The sequence below is a fragment of the Pezoporus flaviventris genome, unplaced genomic scaffold (assembly GCF_033815535.1).
Source record: "Pezoporus flaviventris isolate CSIRO_AGI_PZ_B2104156 unplaced genomic scaffold, CSIRO_AGI_Pfla_v1 ptg000001l, whole genome shotgun sequence".
In the NCBI taxonomy this organism is placed as follows: domain Eukaryota; kingdom Metazoa; phylum Chordata; class Aves; order Psittaciformes; family Psittacidae; genus Pezoporus; species Pezoporus flaviventris.
The window spans coordinates 4,015,324-4,033,453 of record NW_026892549.1 but is presented as its reverse complement, the minus strand read 5'-3'; the positions used below and the strand labels follow the sequence as shown (position 1 = coordinate 4,033,453).

Genomic DNA, 18,130 nt, shown 5'->3' with positions numbered 1-18,130 from the left:
AGTTTGTCCACAGAGCTTCCCGTTCAGACCTTTGCTATCCATGTATCACTCCCCACTCTTTCCCTAGATTCTGTTATGGCATAAGGAAAGCACCACAGTGACTGGGGGAGAGCTGCTGGCTTTGCTGAAGCCAATGTTGTGAAAATCTCGCTGTCTGCAGTGGGATGAGGGATTTCACCTGACCACATATATTTCTGAAGGAACTGGGATTCTGGTTTTCAAATAGGCTAAGGGAATTGGGTGTCCAAACGCCATTAAATTTAATGGGAGCTGGGGACCTGCTTTCCCTGCGGCTCTGGTGAGAAGCCCATGCTCTATAATTAATGTTCACAACTTATAGAGCAATTTGCATCTCTGACGAAGCATGTGAGCATGGATTCATTTCTTTCCCCCACTCAGGAGAGGCTCTCCTTTCCCTGCTTTCTAACAGAGGGAGACACTAAGGTGGGGGAGACATTACCTTACCCCATCTAAGGGCTGCAGAGCCTCCTGATGATGCTGGGTGCATTCACACTGACGAAGGCTTTACATAGCAGGCTTTTACTGGTGCAGTGGATAACTCCCCTTGGAAAGCAGAAATCCTTGCACTATTTACCTGGTTCCAGCCCCCTGCAGAGGAGGACTGTAGGGCAGTGGGTACACACAGCAGCGGAGGAGCATCACCAGTGCAAGGAGAGCTACTGGTGTTTGAAATGTGACATACACTGCTGGTAGGACACTAGGAGATTCTTGGTGGTTTCCCAGGAACCGATCACCTGTTAACTGCCCTACATCAGGAAAAATGGATATGCTTCACTTTCCTGCTGCCTGGGTTTTGCTGAAAGGAGCTTGTCTGAAGCTCTGCAGTCTCATCCCAAAGTCTTGGGGAAGGAGCTGGTAGGTTTTCTTTGGAAAGCAAGGCAAAAAAATTCAGCCTGGAGTTTTCAGTGGGGCAGAGCAGCGTGTCCCTGTGTGTGCCCTGAGAGCCAGAAGGCGCCTGTCTCTAATGCCACTGCTCATAGGTGTGTATGCTGTGCTCGGTGCATTGCAGCTGGATGCCATGCTGAGAAAGGATCCTCATGGTCTCATGGTGGAGGCAGCACTGTGCCTGAGGAGCTGCGCTGGCCTCCTGGGAAGGGAAATCCCTCAGGGATTGGCAAAACCAGTGCTGGCTGCTATGAATAGCGTCCTTGGGGTGACTTCTTCTCATCTTGCTCTCCCCCTGTGGCCATACATGAACAATCCCAAAATCTTGCACGGGAGAGATGTGACACCATCTCCCTGCTGCTGCGTGTGGGTCTACAGCCTCTGCAAGCAGCATCCAGCAATGAATGCAACAGTTAAAGAAGTAGCATATTTCTGAAATAATCTCCATTGGGTAAATAAACTCCAGAAAAATGGGGACAATTAACCAGCACTAATGTCCCATGACTAGTCTAAATTAATACTTACGTGGCAAATATATTCATTTAGTGGAAAACAAAGAGCTGAATACTTTTCCATATGCTTAATGGAATATGGACACTTGCAGGCAATTGTTTTGCTGTACAATAAAAAAACTGCATAGCTGCTACACGGAGATGGAAGCTAAGAACAGAGGTGCTCATGGGGAGGGGTATCATATCCTGATACAGTTTTGCTACTGGAAAAAAGTTTTTAAAGCCAGCAATCCCATCTAAACCCCACATAAAAATCCTTACTTTAGTTTTGCTTTAAATAAAGCTTCCTAGCTTGGTTTCTGCAAGTCCTGTGTACACAGAACACCACCCAATGCCTGCAGGAGATGGAGGAGAAGCATACGGATGCCTGAAAATTGACTGTGTTCATGGCAGACACTCTACATATGAGATGCCAAAGCTCCAGCAGGAGACCTAAAATGCCCCAGTATTCATGCTAAACAATTCAGTCTAAACAGCTCTCAACAGCCCCTCAACTTCACCTCTGTTTATTTCTGATTTAAAGTCCCTTACAACAGGAAGGGCGAGAGGTCGTGACACTTGTGCGGTACCCTCAGGATCAAATCGTACAAGGTCCCTCAAAACAAAGTACGTTTCAGAGGTCAAACCTGGGCCACAACTATCAAATTCACACGGCATTTGATCACTCACAAAGATCTCCTCCCTCTCCCATTTTTTTGGCTCAGGGAGAAGAGGATGCTCTGGGAGGAGCAGGCTGGAGCTGCCTTGCAGCTGCATCTCCACATCAGCCACTGCCAGAGGGTGCTGGGCAGCCTGGTAATGAGGTGGTGGGGAATCACCCACACTTCCCAGTTCTCCCAGAACTGCAACAAGCTGATAATTTTCCAGTAAAGTGACCTGATGCTCAAATATAGGACGTATGAACTCGAAGACGTCAGCTTATGTGTCCTGCTAGGAAGAGATCGGGATGGGGACCCAAGAGACATCACTGCTAAGCTCCAGCCCTCCCCTGCTGGGATGTTCAGCACAAGTATTTTTATTTCTTTTTCACATATTTTCTCAGCTCTAAAATGGGGTTATGGAGACTGTGAAGCTGGACAAAAATTGCTACAGCTTCAATGCATAAACTTAACAGGCATGTTTCGAGCAGTTCCTGTTTTCTCCTTTCCCCTCAACTATGGCTTTGAGGCATGGAAAGTATGGAAAATTAAAAGAGAGACTTTAACAGCGAGGGCAAGTTCCCATTGGACAGGTTTATGGATGGAAGTGGTAAATTCATCACTGCTGCACGACTACAGCAAAACTAGGTGGTTTTCTAAAAGATGGGTTCTAAGTGTACGACAAGGTTTGGAGTTTTAATAGTAGCAAAGAGTAATTTCTCCCACTGTAGAAATTAAAGAGGGAATTCTATGGCCAATATCACAGATGTCAGATCAGACAACTGAGGCAATTCCTTTGGGCCTTAAAAGACACAAATCTGAATATAAAATCCCTTATTTGTGGACTTGTGGTAGGGCACTGCTTTAAGAAGGGTTTAGGTAGACACTATGAAAAAGCCCTCTCTGCATCTATTGGCAATGGTAGATGCCTAAATACCTTTAAAATTCACAACTTAAAATCTAACCTTGTACCACTGAAGCAAAAGAAAACTCTGCCACTGATGGCAGGACCAACCACAACAGGTCTCCAATGTGCAAATTCCTTTCTGCAGCATGGGAACAGTATCATAACCTATCGGTGGGACCAATTTCTTAGCACAACTTTTTTCCATCCCTTAGAAAAACATATTCAAGATTTAATGAAACTTCTAGCATATGAGGTCAATTTCATATACTTGATTCAGATTAAAAAAAATGTTTTTACTTCAAAAGTGGGAAAAAAACAGGTAAATAACTTTCATTTTTCCTTTCAAAAGACCATTGTTTTCAAACAAACCTGACTTCAATCCTACGTTTAAGATGCCTAAGACCAAGAACAAATGGAACAAAAGATTTAATTTCACCTAATAAAGAGTGTTACTATTTTTATCAATAAAATCAAAAGTATTTTGGCTTATTTAGAGCTTGAAACTTTTTTTTTTTTTTTAATCTAAATTCTACCAAAAATGCTGGAATTTAGATGAAAACTCCCAGGCTGTTGGCAGCTTTAGTGGGGACAAGGGCAACATCTGGAGGGAGCAAAGTTGGGAGTGTGAGTACAGGAATCAGTCCTCAGATTAGAAACTCTTCTAACCACATATGGTTTCTTATAGTATTTATGCTGCATTTACCACAATGCAGGTCTATTTTGGCTGACACTTGTAGGCACAACTGCAACACAATAAGAACAACAATATCAATATTTGCTTTTAAAATGGAAGAAAAATGCAAATTTTTAATAAGTAAGGTTGCCCTTCATTATACAACACACAAAGAAGCAAGACATCAAAGGTGGAAATTAGAGTTGATACAGGACCTTCAAACCCAAATCAAATTAGTGTCTTGAAGAGAGATCTTTGATTTAAGCTTAATAGTGGTGATTTTTTCTTGGGTTGTTTTATACTTAATCAGCCACACAGCCCACTGTGCAAACATATGTTCCCAAAGCACATCAAAGCAAGTAAACACTCTGTTTCAGATCCTAATATCCTTTTTTATCCAATTATCTTACTTACATGATCTTTTAATTTAAGTTCTGAAAGCCCACCTTTTCACACAAGCTTTTCTTTAGCGACGGCGGTAGAAGCATGGCCAGCTGAGTTCTTGTGAGATACCCGCCAAAAAAAACCCACAACGAATAAATCAAAGCACAGCAGATGAGTCTCTAAGATAGTTTCTTGAGAGATTAATGATGAAAGCCTTCAGAGGAGAAGCGCATTTTAAGAAGGGGAACTTCAAGAAAGGTATCTGACGGGGAGAGAGGAAAGGAGAGTGAGAGAAAAGATATGAAAGAAAGAATGGGTAAAAGTGCAAGAGCCAATGAAAGTAGTTCAGCAACTGACGAAAGGAGCGATGTAAACCTAGAGGCAATGTGGACCTCAAGTGAAAACCACCATGCATGAGAACTTGATTCCAGTTGCCACAAAATTTGAGAGCTGGGGTGTCAAAAACACTGTGGGCTCATGGCAGGCAGGGAATGAAGGCTGGGCAGTGGCATGGCAGGTGTGGAGGACCAGGCAAGGTGGGAAGTAGTGGAGGAAGAGATGGGAGAGGTGTAGACATGGACCAGATCCTGATGGCAGAGCTGAGTAGGAAGCTGAGGGAGACACAAGAGGATTAAGCCCTGGTTAGGGCATGTGTGAAATGGGTGTTGGAAAGATGTGTTGGATGTGACACAGCCATTTCTCTGCATCTGACTGATTTCCCTTGGGACACATGTTGAGGCTATTAGCACTTCTGAGTGAATACTTTGCTTGTAGCTGTGAAGACACCGAGCTTGAGAAAACAAATGCGAAGTGTACGTGCATGGGGAGGAAATCCTAATTTTTGATCCTTGCCTACTGTCTTCTTGTCATGCTACTTCTGGGTGGGGCTTTTGCCCCTTAGAAGGAAATAACATTCAAGTGCTACAAAAGGGTTTAACATTTTAAAGACTACTCCTATAGTACTTCTGAAAAGTCCCTTTCCATGTTACGCCAGCACTACCCTTTTGGGAAGAGGGAAAGTCAGTGGCAGCAACACTGCAGCAGTGGTGTGGAATGGAGCTCATGGAAGAGTCAGGCAAAACATAGAAAATGCTTATTCATTCATTACATTTTAAATCTGCCTTGGCTCTATACCCATCATATCCTAGAAAAGCAAAAAAGGACCATTCCTCTTCATCATGACTGTAATACAATCAACTGGCTGCAGCATTACTCTAACCAACATTAACTAACAGAGTCTGTGTCTGACATCTATAATTTCATGTTAACAAATTAGGTAGACTCCTGCATTTCCTGGTACCTTGAATGCCCAAGAAGCTCATAACTTTTCTTTATATGCAAAATGTCAGGGAAAGGGCAAACAATGTTATGCCAGAAGACCATAGCCAAATCACTTGGTTGGAATGTGCTGTATATCACGGGGTGAATGGAAAATTAATCTTTGTTCCAGGACAGTGACTTCCAGCATTAATGTTGCTGCTAATAAGTTCCTTTCCTATTGGGAATGTCCTCTTCCCATGATCCAAGGTCCTATAACTTAAATCCCATAAATAAACAAGACACCAAGGAAGGAAAACTTACAACCAACTACTTATAAATGTATAAATCAACTATTTATAAACGTATAAACCTGAAATGTCCTGCTTTTCTTTTCATAATTACAGGGGAAAAGCATTGGTGTTCAGGCTTTAGAAAGAAGTTGTGCTTGCTCTAAGCAGCAGTAAGCTGTTGTAGCTAAACTGGAAGTAACCACAAACCCGTGGTTAACAAAGGGGAATAAAATGAAACAGGAACAGGTTCAGCACAGATCTCTACAAAGCCTTTCTAGACACAGCAGTCAGAGGAACTCTGCAAGTAGAGGTGATTGTGGTAGCTGCAAATACATCTCACACATACATGTACACACATGCTAGGTATGCTGCTGGCATACTACATGTGTACCTGCCTCTGGTTCATCACAACACAAAGAGGTAAAAGATGTTCATTCCTATAAAAGCAAAGCTTTAAGCTGGGGCTCCCTGGGTTTTCTGCAGGAATTAATTTTACTGGCATTTGACACATCTTAAACAGCAACAGCACTCACAGCAACCTCCAAAGGGAAATATTCCTGAACAATATATAATAAATACATTGATTTCTAATAATAACCATCTGCCCTAAATCTTCTTGCTGACAGGTTTAGTTGGACCAAAGGCCCTTTTCACATCCACTTCATGACAGTTCCCATCACTACATAAAGACTTTGAAGTGCCCTAACACGCAGTAAAATGCGAGATAACCTACCAAACTGTCAATATTTCTTCACTTCTAAAAGGAAATGCTAATGGCACTCAAAGAGCTCAAGATGTAATGTAAGATCTGATCCAGCAGGCTTGCTGATCTAACTATCCTTTCTTTTGCCATGAATATTCTGAAAAGCAAGCAATTATATGGTGAAGAGCAGAACTAGGTAAAAGTTTTTCACTTATATGACTGAAAAAACCCACTTTTTATTCCAACCAAGCTTTTCTCTTGGAAGTGTCTGGAGTTTTCTGTACAAAATAAGAGAATTAAAAATAAGTTGAGCTCTTCAATTTTAATTTCTTCTTTTTAACCTACCACTTGTTTTCTTGTTTTCTTTCTTTTTTTTTTTTAATCATTAGAAAGAAAGTGAACCAGAATGAAACACGGATGTTTTGAAAATCTGGACAATGTTCTGTTGGGAGTTAATTTTCCACAAGAAAAGATGAACACAAATAATTCAGAATCTTTCTCCAAACGAATGTGATAAACAACTGGCATTTATCTATGAACCCTACCCTGCAGTGTAAGACTGAGAAAGGCTCCATAGCAGGAGAAACTAAATGGAATAAACAGAAGCCCAGTCCAAAGGTAAAACCCCAGAACCGCTTGCTGCACTGTACAACTTCAACCAACTTCAAAGGAGCCAGGATGCTGCCCACACACCCCAAATCATCAGCTCACGGTAAGAAATGATGAGGTGTTTTATATCTCAACATTCATGCACCACCCAAAAAGTCTTCCTTCCAAAACTCTTTTCCTCCCAGATCCATTAATGTCATTCTCTACAGCTGCTCTCCTATTATTCATTCTACAATGACACACAAAAATATAACATATTTATTAAGGAAGGAATAGGGATTTGATATCCCCCAGCCGTTTACTGCTGAAAGTTTACTGCTTTTTAGTCTGTGGTTTGCAAACCCATGGGAATCACAAAACCTTCTTCAGGTGCCATGAAAGACAGCAAAAAAACCCCTGCAAGCCTCCTGTTACTTGGGCCATGTTTGACAACCCTGCTTGAAAATTTGTAGGCCACGGACCGTAATAGCTTGAAAACCCTTCACTGACCCTATGCTTCCCAAAATCAACAAAAAATTGCATATGAGACATTCTCAGAGTAATCAGTGACCACCACCAGCCAACCAACACCCACTGATGTCAGCCAGCACCACAGCACGCACATGTGACATAAGCGTTTTCACTACACCAGCACAGAGGTAACCCCATCTTCCATACCTATGGTGACACCTCCCTCCCACTGCCACGCAAAAGGAGACCTGCAGACCTCATCTTTCATTCTCTTATCTCATGCAGCTATTCCTTATGCAGACACATTTCCGTATACAAACGCCATTATACTTGACCCTTGTTTCACCCTGTTTCCATTACAACGCTGTAGACTCAACCAGACTTGCTCCAGTGCCAGTTCTGTGCTGTCATTCCTTGCGCAGAGTGGTAATAAAGAAATCACTGTTTTAAGCTGACAAAGAACAGATTTCTTACTAAGTAAACACTGATGTTTTGGTAGGGAAATTAAGTTATAAAATTGTGTCTACAAAGGGAGACCATACAGATGGAGTTTGTTAAGAGACAGCAATACAGTCAACAGTGGTTAATTCAATTGCCTGCTACTTATCAGATTTTTTAAAAAAAGGTTTAACCAGCTTTTGTAAATGCAAATGCAGAAAAACATTTCAAAGAGTCATTGTTGTCTTAGCTGGAGAAGGAAGCACACAGGCACACAGCCTTTTGAGGCCCAAGAGCCTGCCAAGAGGACCAAGAGCATGTGCATCTGCCATGGCTGTATCAGGGTCCAGTGGGTCTGGTGCTCACCAGCCTGGCAGGAGAGGAGCTCTGAGCACAGCACAGTTCATCACCATACCACTACCCTCCAGTAATGTTTGTCTTTATGGCTGTGCTGTGGCCTCAATTCCCCTGGCCACTTGCCTTTCTGCCAGCATAGTGCCCCACACCACTTTTAGATACCCCAAGCCTTCCTTCAGCTTGAGGAAAAGCTGGGCACTAAGCTCAACTGGGTAAGGGTACGAAATTCAGTATCGCCAGTCAAGCCTTAAATGACTTCAACTCAATGTTAGATGTCACATCTAACTCCCCAAAGTGCCAGGTTGACACCAAGTTGCTGTAGCTGTTTCCATCCTAAATGTAGCAGTAGCAGAGGCACAGTCACTCTTTATCCTCCCCTTTCCAGGGAACTGCAGCTGGGTTTGGGGTGCTGCCTGAAAAAGTTTGGGTTTTTTTACAGCATCAGTGCTGGCAATGACCCCCAGACATCCTGCCTCACACTAACAGTTCTAGTAATGGTCCATACTTCTGGACTGGGAGCAGAAACAGGAGGTTTCTCATCACACCAGAACCCTCAAAACCCACCCTTCTTTCATCTCACCAGACACCAGCTTATGCTCCTGTTACGGCATCTAAGAGACACACTCTGCCAAGCCCTCAAACTATGCAGACCCAAGGAAGAGGCAGCTGCAATCTTTGCATGGTCAACTGCAAGTGCCCAACTCATGTGTTATAGCCATTTCTTTTCACAGCAGCAGCCAAAGCCTGTCTGAGGTAGAGCTCTAGGTAGTCTGAATATAACCTCAATGAAAGCAGATATGTTTTGGGGACAGTTTAAAATGACATGAGAGCTATGGGATTTTTTAAAAGCATTTTATCAGGAAGGATAAAGAAAAGAATTTATTTTTGCATAGGATAAAGTTCACTATGAGATTCAGTGTGCAGCATGACGTAAAGTCTCAGGCTAGCCAAAAGGTTTTAACATTGGGTGCCCTTTAAGTGATGCACTTAGTAAAATGAGATGTGCTTAGGTTGGAACTATGTAAAAACACTTATTTTATTAATATGAGGTAAAAATCTAAAAAAAATATGCTGCTGGGTAATTAAGTCACCAAGTGTTGTTCTACTTAAAATTCAAGAGAAGGGATATTAAACATACTCAAATTTTAACGAAAACATTTGCAGTGGCTTTAATAACTCAGCACAAAATTGTATTTAAACATTTCTCTCCAGTTTGGGAAAAAGCAAACACAGGGCCATTGTACTGTGGTCTGGGAATGAAAAAACAGAACTGCTCAGGTGCAGTGGATTATTTCACCTGTTTAGACAACACAGTGGTGAACAAACCAACCCTGGAAATCAAAGCTACGCTGGAATCCCAGCAGCAAGGTTTACCATGTGGTAGCAACCTTTGAAAGTCTCAATAGTCATCTTTTTGCAACTTCAAGTACCTTTTGCAGGCCAAGTTAATTTCAGTGGGGTGTAAGCTCCTACATGCTTTCCTTGTGGGAGTAGACTGCTGATGGGATTTTGATGTCTAAATACCTCTGGCTCAGAATTTACTTTAAAAATATGACTTAAGGTCCTGCACTTTGCATGTTTGGGGATTTAATTTTTCTTAGTTATGTCTCCTGCCTGATTTGTTAAAATAAGCAAAGTAACAGGTGAAAATAGAGTAAATTTTTAAAACGTTTTACGGTTTAAATAATCTATGTTATTAGTAACCAAGGAAATTCAACTATTCAAAACTGAACTTCTAATACTAACAATTCCCTTTTTGCGCATCACTTTACAATGCAAATTTTTCAGCTGTTCATAATGCAATGCAAAATAATTACTCTTATCCGGCACCTCAATACACATTTGGTACTCATGAATGCTGTAAGGATTAATACAACCATCCATACCTGCTATAAAAGAGCATCTAGACAATAAAAAAAAATACAAGAATGCACAGGCCATTTTCTAAGCTCAGTCATGGAGTACTGAGGGACAGAGCAAGCGCAAGAAGAGTTGTAAGGACCTGTGGGTAGAAGGCAAGCTTCTAATTACACAAGTCCCACTTGAAAACTCTCATTCTGCTGTTCCACAAAGCAGGACAAAAAAAGAACAACAAATGTAGCCTAAGCTACTGTACCCATGGATTTTCACTGGCATATTTGTCAAGCTCACCGAACACCCCCAATGATACCAGGTTCCTTGCCTGCACTATCTCTACCTTCTACCTTCATTCAGCCTTCAAGAAGAGCTTCTAAAAGTCTCTAGTTTCATTTTAATTGAAGATTTGCTCCTACACTCCAAAGGCTCTTTCATTTGAAACTCAAATGCAATCTGTTCAAACCATGATGTACTGTAGGCAAGGAGATTATCTCTTAGCCTAGCTTTCGCCCGCTGAGGATGATAACAGAAGGAAGAGATTAGATTGAGACCTTGCACTGGCAAGTAAGAAAGACTACACACATACATACACAAAAATTTTTACTGCACTGTAACTTCACAGATCACAGCAATTTTGCTGGTGAATGTGTGAACCACAAAATTGCCCTGCCTAGGAGAAAGCCATCAATGAACACAGGGCTGGTAGGGTTGGGTTTATGAAAGGCAAAGCAATGAAATCAATCAGAGCTAACAGATCCTGGATAAAAGCCAATTTGGCAATGTAGTAAAAAAACAAATGAAGGGATAGGAAACCACTGCATATAGTGCAAGATTTTGGGAGGAAGGATGATCTGCTCTTCAGCACAAAACATCTTGAGGAATTGTGTGTCCCCCAGTTTATGCTATTTCCTCACTGAGTCACCCCGGAAAATTCACTCACTCAATCCACTGCACCAGTGCGACATACCTGAAGCAATGTGACATTCGCACACAAACCAAGCCCAAGTTTCTGCTCACTATCTGTTCTTATCAAAACTCATAATTCACTAGAAACGCAAACTCTGCTCTGCAGAGATCAAGCATGGAGAAACCAGGCTGATAGGATTCTGAGGTCCATCAGCACATCAGACCTCAAGGGAAAGAAGTTACAGCTCACAGAACTCCTACCTTCATCACATTTGGCAGGAACCGGCTCTTAAACAAACAAACAAACAACTCTTTGAAGAGCTTCTTATTCTTGCAGTAATGCTGGTCTGGGCTCTGACGGGATTCAAACCAGACGCGGTCGAGGGAAGTCTGGAGTCATACCAGGTTTAAATCTCACATGCCAAGAGAGGTCAAGACCTACCAAAGCCTTGAATAGATGACTTGCAAAGAAAATCCCAGGACATGGAGGAAGTGGTGCTGGTGGGAGAGTGCCTCTCCCTCTGACTCATTAGGCAACACCATGTGACGATGCTCTGGTGAGGAATACGGAGAGGCTGTCATTCCTATCCACTAAAGCCCAAAAGTCCAGTGCATTTGCCTGTGGTAAAGGTCCTGTGGGACTTTTAAAAAAGGCATGGGTTGTAAAATATCTGACCTGGCTCAATTCCATTTTAGTCTTTTACATTGTGGTCATCTCACTGCTGTCTGCCCTGGGGGAAAGTTTGAACTTTCCTGACCTAATCTAAAAATTGGTTTAGTTATGTGTGTTCTCTTTTACAAAGATGGCTAGAAATTTATTTGGACTTTGGAAGTCTTCTATTTTATCAAGTGAATGAAGCGGTTTGGGGTCTGCTGACACTGATTTCACTGTGAATATTTCTCTGTTTAGGGACTTCCACTGGAAATAATATACAAACAGGTAATATCTATGTAAACTTTGAAATGTACTGGATAAAACTTTGCAGATACATCACTTTTCATCAGTTCCTGGTATTATTTCTTACAGAGAAACAGCTGGGCTGGAGGACTAGGAGAAAAGGGAAAAAGCTAGAAATAACTTTTGTATGATTTCTCCCGAGAACCAACTGTGAAGTCCTTCCCACTGCTCCGCAGGCAATAAGAGTTATTCACCCTGACCTGATCCTTGCTATATACTAATTCTCATGCTTTACCCTGATCCCCAGAAGATGCCATCACAAAACGGGTGTCTTGTGACCAGGGTAACAGAGCAGCAAAGATCACATTTTAGTTCCTTCCAAAGAACTGAAACTATCACTGACTCCTTGAGGGTCTTTCAAATAAACAGGACCACCACACTGTCTGACCCAGGTGGCGATCAGTTACTCAAAACAGCACCTCAACCACTGTTAATTCCTTGCAAACTTGCTCTTCCTAGGAAACGAGCACCAGGACATTTTATCCATACAGTACCACTGCAGTTAGGTTTCTCCAAGTTGGCGTTTTTGACACCAGTTCTGGGATCTCTGTAATGATGCTGGACTCACAGCAACATTATGCTGAAGTAAACACAGAGCTCTAGTCCTCCTTCATTAGGCCTTGACTTCCACTTTGCCAAAATTACCTAAAGAAACATAACTGAAACCCTTCATGAGAATACCAACAAATAATCCACTACCATAACAGGTCTGAAGTCTACTGCCAAGTCCATACTGACAGCAGAAAAATCTCTAAGCTATTTCTACAACAGGAATACATAAGTGGGACTTAGTAAACACTTCTATTTTATGGCATTTTCAGAAGAACACCTCTTTCCAGGACAGTATATGAACACGCATTTAAGTGCCTCTGAAGTCAACAGATCTCAGCAGGTATTTCTAATTAAGCATATACTTGGGTGTTTCCACTAATAGGGAGAGACTTAAAAACCGTTCTGTAGTCTAAATCACTTTCTATATGTGCCTCTGCCTCATCAGCTTCTAACTTATTTTCAAATATCTTCTACAAATATCTCTTCTCCTTTGCTAATCCCCTTTAGATTGATCTTCTTTTTATTTACTGATTTGATGACAGAATGCGTTAATTCCTTCACCACCACATCTTTCCACACCCTGCTTTTTGCCATCTACAATGCAGTTTTCTCTTGTATTGCACTTGAGTTGGGATGAAAGACAGCATAAGAAATCAAGTGTTTTATTTCACAGTGAGGACAAATAGTCACAAACAAGAATATGCATGTAAGAACATCATCCTAATGCAGCTGTAAGCTTGAAACGTTCCTATTTTTAAGATATTAACCACACTCTGGTAGTCCTTCCTCTACAAGTGGTAATTTGGGACATGTGGTTACTCTATGGGACCTTAAGAAGCTTTCAGATGAAGCATTTAATCAGCAGGTACCATGTCCAGCAATTGGTTTGCAAATCAAAATCCATGTAAGTAGCTCCAGAACCAAGATAGGAAACACTCTTGTGAAGGGGCAAGAGGAGAAATAAGGCAAATCCTTCTCCAGGATGTTTTTACAGGATCAAAAGGAAAATATTTCAAAGGCCTTTATATTTAGGAACACACATTTATTCCTCAAAGAGACTTAAACTCATAAAGCAAAATGTGGCTGCATTTTGTATAACCCTAACATACTTTTTTTCAGGCACACTTGACTACACGCAGGCACTGTTTGTTGTAAGTGCCTTAGGTACATGTGTGCAGGGTAGGAAGAGGTGTAAGAGAGTGATAAAATGAGCTGCGGCAGAAAGAAATACCTCTGCAGTGAAGAGGCTCCACCTATATGAAAGAAACACTGACATACCGCTGCACTTGTAGAAAGGGTAGGAGGTGGTGGTGGAGCCTAACTCACATTTAATCTAACAGCACGTGCTCAGCAATGGGCAGACCACGGTACAGGACATTCTGCTGCACAGGGAGTGGAAAAGGATAGCTTCTACCTCCCAGGCTCCTGCCATGCTATAAGGTGTGTGTGCCCCTGAGTATCACCTTGAAAAAATCATCAAAAGGCTCACAATCTCCTGGTTTTACTATCAGCTACCACAATCAATCATATCAAAACCCAACCCCACACATGCCAATCAGGTGAGCACAGGGAATGCCGTGAACTTGCTCTGGAACTGGAGTCTGGCCAACTGATATCAATGAAGCCTTGAATGCATTTTTTTCCATAGCATATCCACCTACGAGATTTGCCATGTGCATGCTCCTGTAACAGAGGGGATACAGGGCAGAAACCATCGCTATTGGTCCTACAGGAGTCGTATAACCTGGACGTGTATGGTGGACTCCAAGCATGCACAAGTCACCTCATTAATATGTTTGTATTTCTTAACTACATTACAGCCATTTTCTGAATTTTTAGGTACTTAACTGCTTTACTATGTCTGGCTTTGGGGTCCTGAGTTTCAATGAAGGTTTGGGGAGTTAAACATTAACCGAGATCCAGCATGTTTGGAAAACTCACTATACCCTTGCATTACCAGCCCTTGACAAGCTGGCCCTAAGGGTCAACATTATTCTGAAACCTACAATACCCACTTTCAAAACTGTTGTTAGCCAGACCCAGTGCAGTGGGATTTACAATCTGAAATCATACACACGCTTTGTAAAATCTGACCATTAAGTAATGCTCTAAATTTTAGCTCTGTTAGTTGTCTATTTAATATCAACGGTGAAACAGAAAACAACAGGCATGAAAAGCCCCCAAGGCAAAAACTTGTGTAAAGTCACAAAATGGTCAGGCACACAGAAGAAAAAACATACATACATGTTGTAGCGTCAAAGTCAGGGATCTAGAAAGCCCACTTAAATACAGACATTCCCATAGGAGTGCTCTGTGGATCTGAGATTTGTCAGAGTAACAGCACCTAGTTCTGCCCTCTGGTTTGTGCAGATGTGTGTGCACAGCATTAGCTGCAGGCAGGGGATCCAGATCCACAGTTCTGCCAAAGAGGGTCCTTTTTTTACATTTTTTTTTTCTTCCCCCCCTCAGCCATCTGGGTGGTCTGAGAATCAGACTCAAAATACCTAGGATCCCTTGAACCACATGTTCTAATCCCAGCAGAGTTGACTCAGTCCTTCACCCTTCCAGGGTAAATTGACTTCTTTGCTCTCTGTTGCGTGGGGGGAACTTTTGGATGAGACTTGAAAATTTCCGTTCTGTATGGACATTAAAAACCCTACATTTTTCTTCCAGTAGCACAAGACAGCATTCCTGCCATTAGTTTTTCTCTTTCAGCACCTTGTGTTATTTGCTTCCCATGGCCACTGGTAGCTGAGAACCCAGATTAACCAGCACTTGAAAAGTGATGTGCTGTGGGCTTCATTTCACAAGACAATGGGATAGATGGGTTTTGTCCCTTTATCTCCACATATACTGGAAGGATTTCAGAGAAATATGTGAAAATGAGCAGGCTGAGCAGACTGATATTTGAGTATATGCTGCAGGCTGCAAGCTGTGGGGAGGAAGGATATGACAACATGCAGCAAGTATCTGGAGGCACGTGTTACACAAGGAGGTGTGTTAGGAGCAAATTCAGTGAGAGAAATAAAGGAGTGTGGACTGTGAAGGTGAAATGCATGGAGAGCTTTTTATACTGAGAAAGGATTTGCTACAGCATAGAGTAAAAGGACAATCACGATATCAAAAGGGGGACAACAGGACCTGGAAGAGGGAACACACACACCCGTACAGGAGAAAATGTGACACAGGAACAAATCGCTGCAAAAGGTCTCATTGTCTCTTGTTCTCACAACTGTAAGAAGCTGCTGAGAGGTAAAACACCATCTAGAGAGGGGATTTATTTAGGATTAAGAAAAAGGAGGGGCCAGGAGAGGCAGTGCTCCACATTTAGCATAGAGAAAACTTGAAAACCAAATTCTTAACACTGGAGTTTAAAGGGCCAGGAGGTTGGCACTGAACATTTATCCATTTTCACAGGATGCTGAAAGCAATGAAGAACGGGCAATACCATTGAGATAGTTTCTGAAAGACCCGTACTCTGTTTAGAAACTCTTTAGAAAGCAGCGGGAGAATAGAGTTCAAATAAATTTTTCCTAAAGCACAAGCTTAACACGGATAAGATGGAAGCATGAAGTCACTTTTAATCTACTATAAAGTGAGGTAAGCAAAGGGATTATCACTTAAGACTTGCTGACATGAAGCTCTGAGAATGACATTTAAAAGCAATGGTGGATTACAGAGTGACATCATATTAAACGAACACATGCCAGAGGTTTACATAAAAGACCTTGGAGATCAGGCTTTTGTTCTCAATACTAAACCTTCTAGCCTATTTTACACTTCTGGAGGTGATTAAGCTAAATTAGAGCTGCAGTTTTTCACAGCACCAGTAACTCGGTGGCCCAGATCTTCACTAAGTGCTAATGGGAACAACTCCATCTGAGCTCACCGAGGCCCCTCACTCCAGTGCAATGCCGCTGGCATTCAGCAACCGAAGATCCAGCCCAAATGTTTCTATGATCTGTGTCTTACTGCATATTTAGTGACTCTGAAACTATGCACCTTCATGGTGCTTTGGGCTTCAGGTTTGAGTTTTTCCGGAGTGCTCTGAAAGCTATTTAACTAAATGCACATCATGAAACTATTTTCAATTTAGGGAATAGCACAGATGTACAAATCTCTCTCGCAACAGAAAATGCTTGAAAATTGTTAACGAGATCCGAAAGAGAAAGCCATGGGGTTTTCTTTTTGGTTGGGGGTTATTTTGTAGCATAATTTATCAGATTGGAAGAACCTACAGGAACATTCTATCCCTGGTGTTTTGGATTATGTCCGCCCCATTTTCTGAACACCTGATCAGCCTGTCCTCCTACTGAGGTCAGATGTTAAGGGAGCATCTTCTCAGCTTTTGCACAGCTAGGTAGCGCTGTGTACTTCTTTCCTAGTGCCTGAAAAAGCACAACAAGCCCCTCTTGGGGAGCTGCACAAGTCACCTAACTTTTCTTAGCTCTCAAAAAATCAGGAGAGTGAGTATTACTGTAACATCATTTTAGACATGGGAAAACTAAAGCACAGATGGAATTAAAGGAATTTTTACGGCAGCACAGTATTTAATTTGTGGTCTCCTGGAGATGGAACAAGTGACCATTAAGTATTAATCCTGGTAGTTTTACAGTGAGATTGGTATTGATAGTCCCTCAAATCACCACGTCTTGTAAGTTACTAAACAGCCACCTAAAAGCAACACACTCCTGCTAATTACAGACCACTGAGAGGTTTGAACCAGCCTTCTGGAGGGGACCAGCCTCTGCAAACCATCGCTTACTCACACATTCTTATTTTCCTAAATAAATAAAAGAAACATGTGGGAAAGAAGGGGACAGAATAAATTGGATGTGGGAGCCCCCAAACCTGTTTCCCAAATGAGCAATGTATCTGTTTGGTGAAAGTCGTAAAACTTTGCAAAACACATAAGAAGGCCTCTCTGAGCAGCTGTTTGGTTTGACTCCGGAGGGAGCTCGCTCTATCTGCAAAGCAGCACAGTACCATCAATCACGACCTGCCAGAGATTTTCTACTCCAGTAGCAAAGTAAATATGAAAACTCACGGGTTTTATTGGTATGTACGTTCTGTGGCTCAACCGAGTGACTTCCTTGCTGCAGGAACAACCATTACCTGGGGTCCCATCCTAAACCGCCTGACGGGATCACGGCTGCAGCCTCGTGGAAGCTGTGTCCCATGGAGGTGAACCGAAGGCACTTTACACACATCTGATAATGCAGAAAGGCACCTCTGCTGGTGTGCAATGCAACCACTTCCCTCTGCTATCAGCTGTGGTCATGAATCCCCCTGGGTAGAAGGAATGACCAAGAGGCCCTGGCATAAAATGGGGAGCACTGCAAAAATCTGACACACCTTCACTGAGTGTGTTGGAAGTGAGATTTATCAAAGGATTTCTATCCAGCAAAACTGAGGAGGGGTGTTGTGATTTTTTTAAATAGGAACAGCAAAAGGCACATCTGTGACAATAGCAAATTCCAGCTCTAAAAGCAAGAGACACTGGTGTTTCTCAAAGCTCAGTTATAAGATGACGATGATTACTTTTTGTATGGCTAAACAACATATTTTCCCTTAACCCCACTTGGCCTCCCTTGGCTGAATCTCACAAAAACAACAAAGGAAAGAGAAAAACAGCCTGAAAGAGATATCCAACATGGAAAATCTTGGGTTCATCATTAAATTTCACAAATTTATAAACACTTGAGACATAGTGTTTTTAGGATGGAAAGT

At 42.0% G+C, this 18,130-nt stretch overlaps 2 protein-coding genes across 4 annotated transcripts in view; both read right to left on the bottom strand.

Moving 5' to 3' along the window:
- The window catches only part of GLI2 (GLI family zinc finger 2), a 200,002-nt gene that overhangs the window by 44,429 nt on the left and 137,443 nt on the right, over positions 1 to 18,130 (bottom strand). The gene's annotated exons all lie outside the window — the stretch shown is intronic.
- Positions 2,108 to 18,130, bottom strand: part of RALB (RAS like proto-oncogene B) — a 410,529-nt gene continuing 394,506 nt past the window's right edge. The window contains exon 5 of the transcript XR_009745703.1: positions 2,108 to 2,117. The gene's annotated coding sequence lies outside the window, so the exon portion shown is untranslated. The remainder of the gene's footprint in view (positions 2,118 to 18,130) is intronic.